This window comes from Callorhinus ursinus, unplaced genomic scaffold (genome assembly GCF_003265705.2).
Source record: "Callorhinus ursinus isolate GAN/ISIS: 27379988/994484 unplaced genomic scaffold, GSC_fseal_2.0 scaffold15, whole genome shotgun sequence".
NCBI lineage: Eukaryota > Metazoa > Chordata > Mammalia > Carnivora > Otariidae > Callorhinus > Callorhinus ursinus.
The window spans coordinates 18715031-18723879 of record NW_027397077.1 but is presented as its reverse complement, the minus strand read 5'-3'; the positions used below and the strand labels follow the sequence as shown (position 1 = coordinate 18723879).

General features: G+C 40.9%; 1 pseudogene; it reads right to left on the bottom strand.

The window, feature by feature from the left end:
* Positions 1-1771: 1771 nt before the first annotated feature.
* LOC112834181 (ferritin light chain pseudogene) lies at positions 1772-2251 on the bottom strand (annotated as a pseudogene).
* Positions 2252-8849: the final 6598 nt, after the last annotated feature.

Below are 8849 nucleotides of genomic sequence, written 5' to 3'. Positions count from 1 at the left end.
CACACACACACACACACACACACACACACACACACACACACACACACTCCCTGTTGGGTCCTTTTGTCCCACATTTAACAAATTTACCCTCATGGGGTCTCCTTATCACAGAGATGATAAATCTAATAAAATAATTTAACAGGGCAATATCTGTGTCTGATAACATCTCTGTTTTTAAAAACGTATTAGAAATGTTGAAGGCAGGGACGCCTGGGTGGCTCAGTTGTTAGGCGTCTGCCTTCGGCTCAGGTCATGATCCCAGGGTCCTGGAATCAAGTCCCACCTTGGGCTCCTTGCTCAGCGAGGAGCCTGCTTCTCCCTTTGCCTGCCGCTCCTGCTGCTTGTTCTCTCTCTGTCTCTCTCTCTCTCTCTCTGTCAAATAAATAATAAAAACTTAAAAAAAAAAGATGTTGAAGGCAGATACAAAAGGCACAAAGAATAGGGCTTTTCTGTGAAACATACTCCAAAGGCTTCCTATCTCATAGAGAATAAAATGCAGGGGCGCCTGGGTGGCTCAGTCGTTGAGCGTCTGCCTTCAGCTCAGGCCATGATCCCAGGGTCCTGGGATAGAGCCCCGCATCAGGCTCCCTGCTCGGTGGAGAGCCTGCTTCTCCCTCTCCCACTCCCCCTGCTTGTGTTCTCTCTCTCGCTGTGTCTCCCTCTGTCAAATAAATAAATAAAATCTTTAAAAAAGAATAAAATGCATGTTCCCCACACTGATCTCCCAGCCTTTCGTGGGAGCCTTCCCCTGCCTGCCAACCATTCTCCCTCTCTGTCCCACCGCCCACTCCTGTTTCCCCGTGTTGGCTCCTGGAGCATTAGCACTCAGAGCTTTCTCTGCCTTCAATACTCTTCTCCTAAATATCTATTTGACTCCCTTCCCTGAGTTCTTCAGGCCTGTCCTTAACAGAGAGGGCTTTCCTCACAACCCTACATGAAAGAGCCATGTCTCCCTCACCCCAATATCAGCATCTCATTATCCTGCTTTGTTCTTCTCCATAGCGCTGATCAATAAAGTATATATTTAGTTGTATATTAATTTATTACCTGGTTGCCCTAACTAAAATATTAGTTCCATGAATTCAAGATTTTGTCTGGTTTGGTTTTGTTTTGGTTTGCTTTGGGTTTTTTGTTTTTCCCCTGCAGAACCTAGAAAAATAAATCTGGATCAAGGTAGGAGCTCAACAAATAACTCTAAAGACTGATTGATTTCAACTTCATTTGCACCCACCTTCCAGCTTAAAAAAACTATAAATACATATAATATAAATAAAATTAATATTGTGTGTGTGTGTGTGTGTGCTGAGATCACCCATGTATCCTTCCTGATTTCAGCCACCATCTCTCCTGGGAGTAGTTACTATCTTGAATGTGGGGCTTAACATTTTCATGCATTTCTTTATCTTATATATATATATGTATTTGTAGGCAATACACAACATTAGGGAGCTGTGTACTGTACTGCAGCATAGCAGAGCATAACTCAGCATGGCACAGTATAATATTAGACTATGGTAGAGTATAACATAATCTAATACAGCTGATCCTTGAACAACATGGGTTTGAAATGCCTCAACTTCTTGGGTCCATTTATATTTGGATTGTTTTTTCTGCAAAAAGTTTTATTGTTTCCATTGGGCCCATAGCTAGAGAGAGGGCTCCAGTGTGGTTAAAAAGCTGCCAGTGGCTACAGGGAGAGACTCAGACAGCAGCTCTGCCACCAAGGGAACGCCAGAGGGGCCCCTCCAGAGCTGCTGAGCTTTTGAGGCTCCTAATTATGCTTGAAGGTAAGCCTTTCAAAAAGCTACTTGCTCAGCCCAGCCTGGAGCCCAACCTGCAGAGGTGAGTCAGGTGGTCACCATCTCCTTGATGAGTTTCACCTCCTCATCCAGGAAGTGGCTCTCTAGGAAGTCACAGAGCGGGAGGGGTCCACACCAGCAGAGCCCAGAGCATGCAGATCCAGAAGGGCCTGCTTCAGTTTCTTCTCCAGGATCATAGCAACTTTCACGACCTCGGCTTTTTACCCCACTTGTCCTGAGATGGCTTCTGCAAGTCCTGGTTTTGTATCTTTAAGCCTCTCCTCAGCCAACTCCTGGAAGAAGTGGCCCAGGCCCTCCAGAGCCACATCCTCGAGATCAAAGTAGAAGCCCAGAGAGAGGTAAGTGTAGAAGGACTGCAGACGCACATTGACCAGGTGGTTGACAGCAGCTTCCAATTCAGTGAAATAATTCTGAGAAATGTGGGAGCTCATGATTGATCAACAGTAAGGAGCTAAGCTCAAATGATGGTGTTGGCTGGTTTTGGAGGCAAGGGATGACTGAGAAGATGGTTCCAAAGGTTCCCACTGGAAGAGATTGGAGGGTGGGATGGGACTAGGAGCAGGGCATCCCTGGGTCTATTCTGTGTATACACTGTTGCAGCAGGAGAAGATCCAGGGACCACTGGGCACACTGCCTCTGCGTGGATTCTCTATGGTGCACTACTGTAAATGTATTTTCTCTTCCTTATGATTTTCTTAATACAGTTTCTTTTCTCTAGAGTACTCTATGGTAAGAATACAGTATGTAATAATACAACGTACAAAATATGCCTTAATTGATTCTTACCAGTGAGGCTTCTGGTCAACAGTAGTAGGCTTTTAGTAATTTTAGGAAGTCAGAAGTTATAAGTGGATTTTTTACTTGGGTGGTGGTTGGCACCCCAAACCCTATATTGTTCAAGGGGCAAATGTATAATCATATAGAAAAGAACAGCAATTCTCAAACTTTGATTCATATCAGAATTACCATGGGAGGTTTAAAAAATCCTAATGCCCAGCCCCCACATGAATTTCATCTGGAAATCCCCACAGGTGGGCCACTGGCATTGTTTCTTTAAAGCTCCCAGGTACTTGCAATTGCAGCCAGGTTGGACGACCAGGGATATTGCCCACAGTTGAGTGCAGGGGTCAGGGGTCAGACTCAGGAGCCAGCCTGCCAGGGTTGCAACATTGCGTCCAAGTCTCTCCAGCGTTTCTAAAGTTTCCTGGACATCACAGCTAGCCACGTGAGGGTGGAGGAGCACACAGCATCCCTTCCTAAAGATACTGGCCAGAATCCAATGCTGTTCCTTCAACTAACCTCTCTTAGGCCTTTTTCTGAAATATTTAACTCTCAGGCGTTTTAATATGGCCTTCCATCTAAGTCATTGGAAATCTCCAAAAACACGGTGAATTCCTTCCTTCAAAACACTCATTATGTGTCTGAATTTGTATAACCTTATTGAAGTACAACATCTGTCAGGAAGACTGCACACATCATAATTGTACAGCTGGATGACTTCTCACAAACTGAATACACCCACATGATGAGCCCCTTGACCAAGAAATCCACCAACGGTCTGTTCTCTCAAAGGTCACTACTCACCTCACATCTAAGAGTGGATTAATTTTGCCTGTTTGGCCTTCACATGAAATTATAAAATGTATACTCTTTCATCTGGTTTCTTTCATTTTACATATGACAAAACACATTACTTCTTAATCTCTTTGAAATTTAAAAAGGGAAAACCATGCAGAAAAAAAAGAAACTAATTATAAATAATATATTTGATTCACTACCTAGAAAAACCAAAGAATCAATGTAAAGGGGTCTATAATGTATTTTTTAGAAGACAGTTATTCATTTTTCTTCAAAGAATAAAGAAACTTTTAGATTGCCTATTTTACCAACTCATTCATAGACCTGTCAGTGTGCTTTTGCATAATGTATATTACTTAGAAAACAACGTGAATATAGATCACTTTTAAAGGCTTTGCTAGAAAGGCAAGCAAGGCTAACTCTGTGTGCCCTATTAGCAGATTGCAGTGGTCCATAATCCAAAATTCATTTTTATTTCATGTGGGGTTGTATGCTTTAAGGGATAAACGTGAACTCCTAGTGATAATTTTAAGCTAATAACAATATTAGTCTGAAAAGATCTCTTCATTTATTTAACAAATTTTGAGTGCTAGAAATAAAATGTTGAGCAAAAGAAATTTGGTGCTTGCCCTGATGAATCTTATAGTTTGGTGAGAGTCAGGTATTTACCAATAAATCTTGCAAATAAACTGAAACTTACTGTTACGGACTTGATTGGGAGAGTCAGTCAGAGATAGTTTCCTTGCAGAAACTATGGTGGTGCTGATGTTAAAAGCACAATAACAGGGCGCCTGGGTGGCTCAACTGGTTAAGCATCTGCCTTCTGCTCAGGTCATGATCCCAGGGTCCCAGGATTGAGCCCTGCACTGGGCTCCCTGCTCAGCGGGAAGCCTGCTTCTCCCTCTCCCACTCCCCCTGCTTGTGTTCCCTCTCTCGCTGTCTCTCTCTCTCTCTGTCAAATAAATAAATAAAATCTTAAAAAAAAAAAAAGCACAATAACAAAGGAATGTTGCTAGGACTTAAAACAGCCTTGAAATTTTACAAACTGCATATACAGACACTGAGTGCAACACCTCAGGGGTGTTTACCCAGAATACTCTGAATCATTCCTGTTAGTAGCCAACACACACACACACACACACACACAGAGACACACACTCTGCTGTTCAGCTCTTATGCAACCTCAGGTGTCAGCTGAAATTTCTTTCTTAAGAAGTCCCTGGATGTTCTTCATGCACCTAAAGTAGGTCAAGGTCCCCAGTTTAATACTGTTAAATTACTCCTCAAATTTTTCTAGCATTCATGATAGATTTCCTCCCTTTTTTTTGTAAAAAATAATATGAGATGATTTATTACACACGCATCACATAATGCCTTGTACCTCATAAATATGCAAAAAACAGTAGCTCTTTGTGCATTTAATATGTATTATCTCTGCATAAACACTCTAACCTCTATGAGGGCAGGAACCACATGTCACATTTCCCCCAGGAACCCTAACACTGGACCTAGGGGGCCAGCACAACACAACACCATGTGCAGCATGTAGGCACGGCAGTCAGATTGCCTGGGTTTGAATTCAGTGCCAGCAGTGTGACCTTGGGCAGTTTAAGTTTATTTGCTTGCAGGTCTCATCAGGAGCTAGACCCTATCCTAAAACTTACCTCATACAGTTGTGAGTGATTATAAATTGAAAGGAACAGTGCCTGGCTCATAGTAAGTGACGTATGCATTAACTAGTTAAGTATTATTAGGTAAACTACTACCTTTCCGCTCTGCCTCCTTTAATGCTACACTAATACAGTGTTATCATCTAAGAAAATGAGAACTGAATCCTACAACATGGTTTATCCAGAGCCACTTCATGCATCTTGGGTCCTCCTTAGCTGAGTTAACTGAGCCTTGGAACTTATTTGAAAAAGACCTAAATTGAAAGCCCCATTGAAAAAACTTGTATTTTTAAATACTTCCCTCTTCTTTTCCTCTTCCCACTTTACCAATTGGGTTTCTTTCCAACCTATATATGGCTTCATTTTCAATTTCCAAGGAATTCCAGGATTTCATATCTGAAGAGGAGTTGAGAGATCATCTACTCCAGCATCAGTGACTTTTATAAGAAGAAACTGAGACCAGACACAAAAAATGAGTGGAACAAGGTCACACAGTGAGACTACAGAACACCAGGGATGAACAGGCACACACCTTGACTCCAAAAACAGTGTTCTTTCTCACATACCACCCAATTTCCCAATTTTTTAAAATACTGTTAATATTTTTAGAACAGAAGAATGTGGCCCCATTCTTTAATGGAAAAATATGGTAATAGCTTTTTGATCTTTTCCGAAATGAAAATTGTAGCACAGATAATAAATATGCAAAGCAATAATAACTTATACACATTAAATGCATTAAGGCTAATAGTTATTTACTACCATTTGTCATTGTGTAAAGCACATAATATGTATTAACTCATGATATCCTTAAAAAATAGGGAGCAAAAAAATGAACATAACTATTAAAGTCTCACTCAGCTAAGAGGTTAAATGACTTGCCCAAGGTCACACAGCTTGTAAGAACTAAGATTTGAACTAGAGGAGTTTACTCTAGAGCAGTGCTGTCCAATAGAAACATAATGCAAGCCGTACAATTTTTAATTTTCTGGTAACTGTATTTAAAAAATAAGGAAAAACAGGTGAAATTAATTTTAAGAGTATTTTCTACTTAATATATCCAAAATATTATTTCACTATATAATCAATGTAATGTTTATTAATGAGATATTTAACATTCTTTTTAACCATATTAAGTTTTGAAATCTAGTGTGATTTTATATATAGAGCACTTTCCCATTTGAAGGCTAAATTTTCAGCAGAAATACTTAATCTGTACTTAGATTTTATAAAATTTACAGCTGAAAAAGAAGATTCACATAACCAAATTGTTCTAAGCATACTTAAAAGTTTCCTATAACTGAATGGGAAACTTCATATTTTGAGTTAAATTTAATATAATATTAAATAAAATTTAAAAATATAGTTCTGCAATCCTGGTAGCCACATTTCAAGTAGTCAGCAACTATGTGTGACTTGTAGCAAAAGTACTGGTCAGCAGAGCTCCTGAGCCAAAGCCCTAACCACTATGCCACTCTGCATCCTTTATCATGACAGTAACATAATCATAATGCTACAAGGACAGATCTCTAGAAGCCGAGAGAATGAGAACTGAGCTGTATGCTATTGTTCACCCAGGGCACTTGGTGTGTCTTGGACCCTCAGCTGACTTTACTGAGGCTTGGGTGGACCCACAAACTTCATCAGGACTCCTTGGAAAAAGGCCTAAATTAGGAACTCAGTGAATTCATTAAGAATAGAGCATCAGCAAAGACTATATGATCTCACTCATATGTGGAACTTAAGAAACAAATGAACAAAGAAAAAGGAAAAAAAAAAAAGCCGAGAATCAGACTCTTAACCACAGAGAACAAACTAATGGTTACCAGAGGAGAGATGGGTGAAATAGGGGAAGGGGGTTAAGAATATACTTACCTTGCTGAACCCTGAGTAATGTATAGAACTGTTGAATCACTGTATTGTATACCTGAAACTAATATAACACTGTATGTTAACTATCCTGGTATTAAAAAAAATAGAGCTCAGAAGCAAAGAATATGTCCTATTAGAATAATTCTACAAAGACACAATACCTGGGACTTCTGAGGCAAAGAGCAGAACTTATTAAATAAAAGAGAAACAGTGATTCCTCTAAGAATAAGGGAACCAAAAGGTCACCCCTCCCCTTTCAATCTGAGAGCATATTTAATTAATTAGAAATTTTATGATTTGATCATTCCAGTGTAAAAATTCTAACATAGTGGGGAGAAAGTCTGGAAGTGTACATATTCCTCAACAGCAGTTAATTTATCACATGCGTCATCCAGAACTTCAGAGAATTGTTTCCTTAATATTTTTCAGTCACTTTTTGCATTTAATAAACATTTATTGAGAAGGTACCATGCATTAAATACTTTACACATATTATTAGCTCATGGGAACCATTACGACAACTGGTAGGGAACAGGCTGTTCTTATTCCCAGTTTACAGATAATGGAACTGAAGCTCTCTTTTCTTTCTTGGAACTATGCTATGCTGATATATGCAGAGCGCATAGGTGAAAACAAAACAAACCAACAACAAAAAAACAAAAGTGTGTTGGATGAATCCAAAGAAATTGGGTTCCCAGAGGAAAGATGTCAATGTAAGAAGGGTCAGATCTTGTGCTAAGTTCACAAGTTTGAATTTATCTTGAAGAAAATAAGAAACTACTAGAGGATTTTTAAACAGGAGCTTGACATGACGTTATTGGTGTTTTGTAGCATATCCGTTAAAATCTTTTTGTCAAAAGCAAAAGAAAACCCAGTCCAAACTGGAAATGTGTCCTCGAAAAGCCCAGCAGGCTTCAGGTAAACTTTGATCTAGGTGCCTAAAATATGTTACCAGGACTTAGCTTCTCTTTCCATTTCTGAACTCCAATTTCTCCTTGCCAGAAATTGTTTTTGGCAGTCTCATTCCCTGTGCTCCCAACATAAACATCAACACTTTTCAGAATATATAATCACTCGTTTGTATCCACTGAGGGGATAGAGTGCCTGCTTTTCTCGGAGCTTACAAAAACTGCTTCTAGTTGAATCTCTGATTGGCATGATTTGGTGGTGTGCCCATTTATGAACTAAACACATAGGCAAGGGGAACAATTATTCAGCAGGCATAGGCCTGGGTGGCAAGATCTACACCTGGACCTGGGGGAGGAGTCGACTTCATTCCAAAGACCTTGGCTGGGATTGGAGGAGGAGTCCCAGAGGAAAGTCAACATCCCAGCCTCATGAGAAATTTTTGTTCTCAGGGAAATCTAAAGAGGTTGGTCCCTCTATATGCCCCCTGACAACACCAGGCAAGAAGTGTGGCTTTGCCTCTAGAAGCCTAATGCTATGGTTAAATTTTGATGTGACTTAAAATAATTTCTTTGGGGGGGTGCGGAGCTGGATGGCGGAGGAGTAGGAGGCCTGGATTTCGTCTGGTCTCAGGAATTCAGCTGAATAGGGATCAAACCATTCTGAACACCTACGAACTCAACAGGAGACCGAAGAAGAGAGTAGCAACAACTCTCTGAACAGAGAAGTGACCGCTTACTGGAAGGTAGGACGTGCAGAGAAGTGAATTCGAGGAGCTATTCGGGAGGATAGACGGTGGGGGAGGGGGCCTCCGTCGGCCGCTTCTGGCAAGTGCTAGAGCCGCGGAGCACAAAATCGGAACTTTTAGAAGTCAGCTCCGCAGAGGGACGTCGCTCCAGTGGCTAACTGGGGGGTGGAACCCTCGTGGGACAGTGTGGTCTCAGGACCCTTGGGGTCACAGAAAGACCGGGGGTGCCTGAGTGCGGCAGAGCTCCCAGGTCTC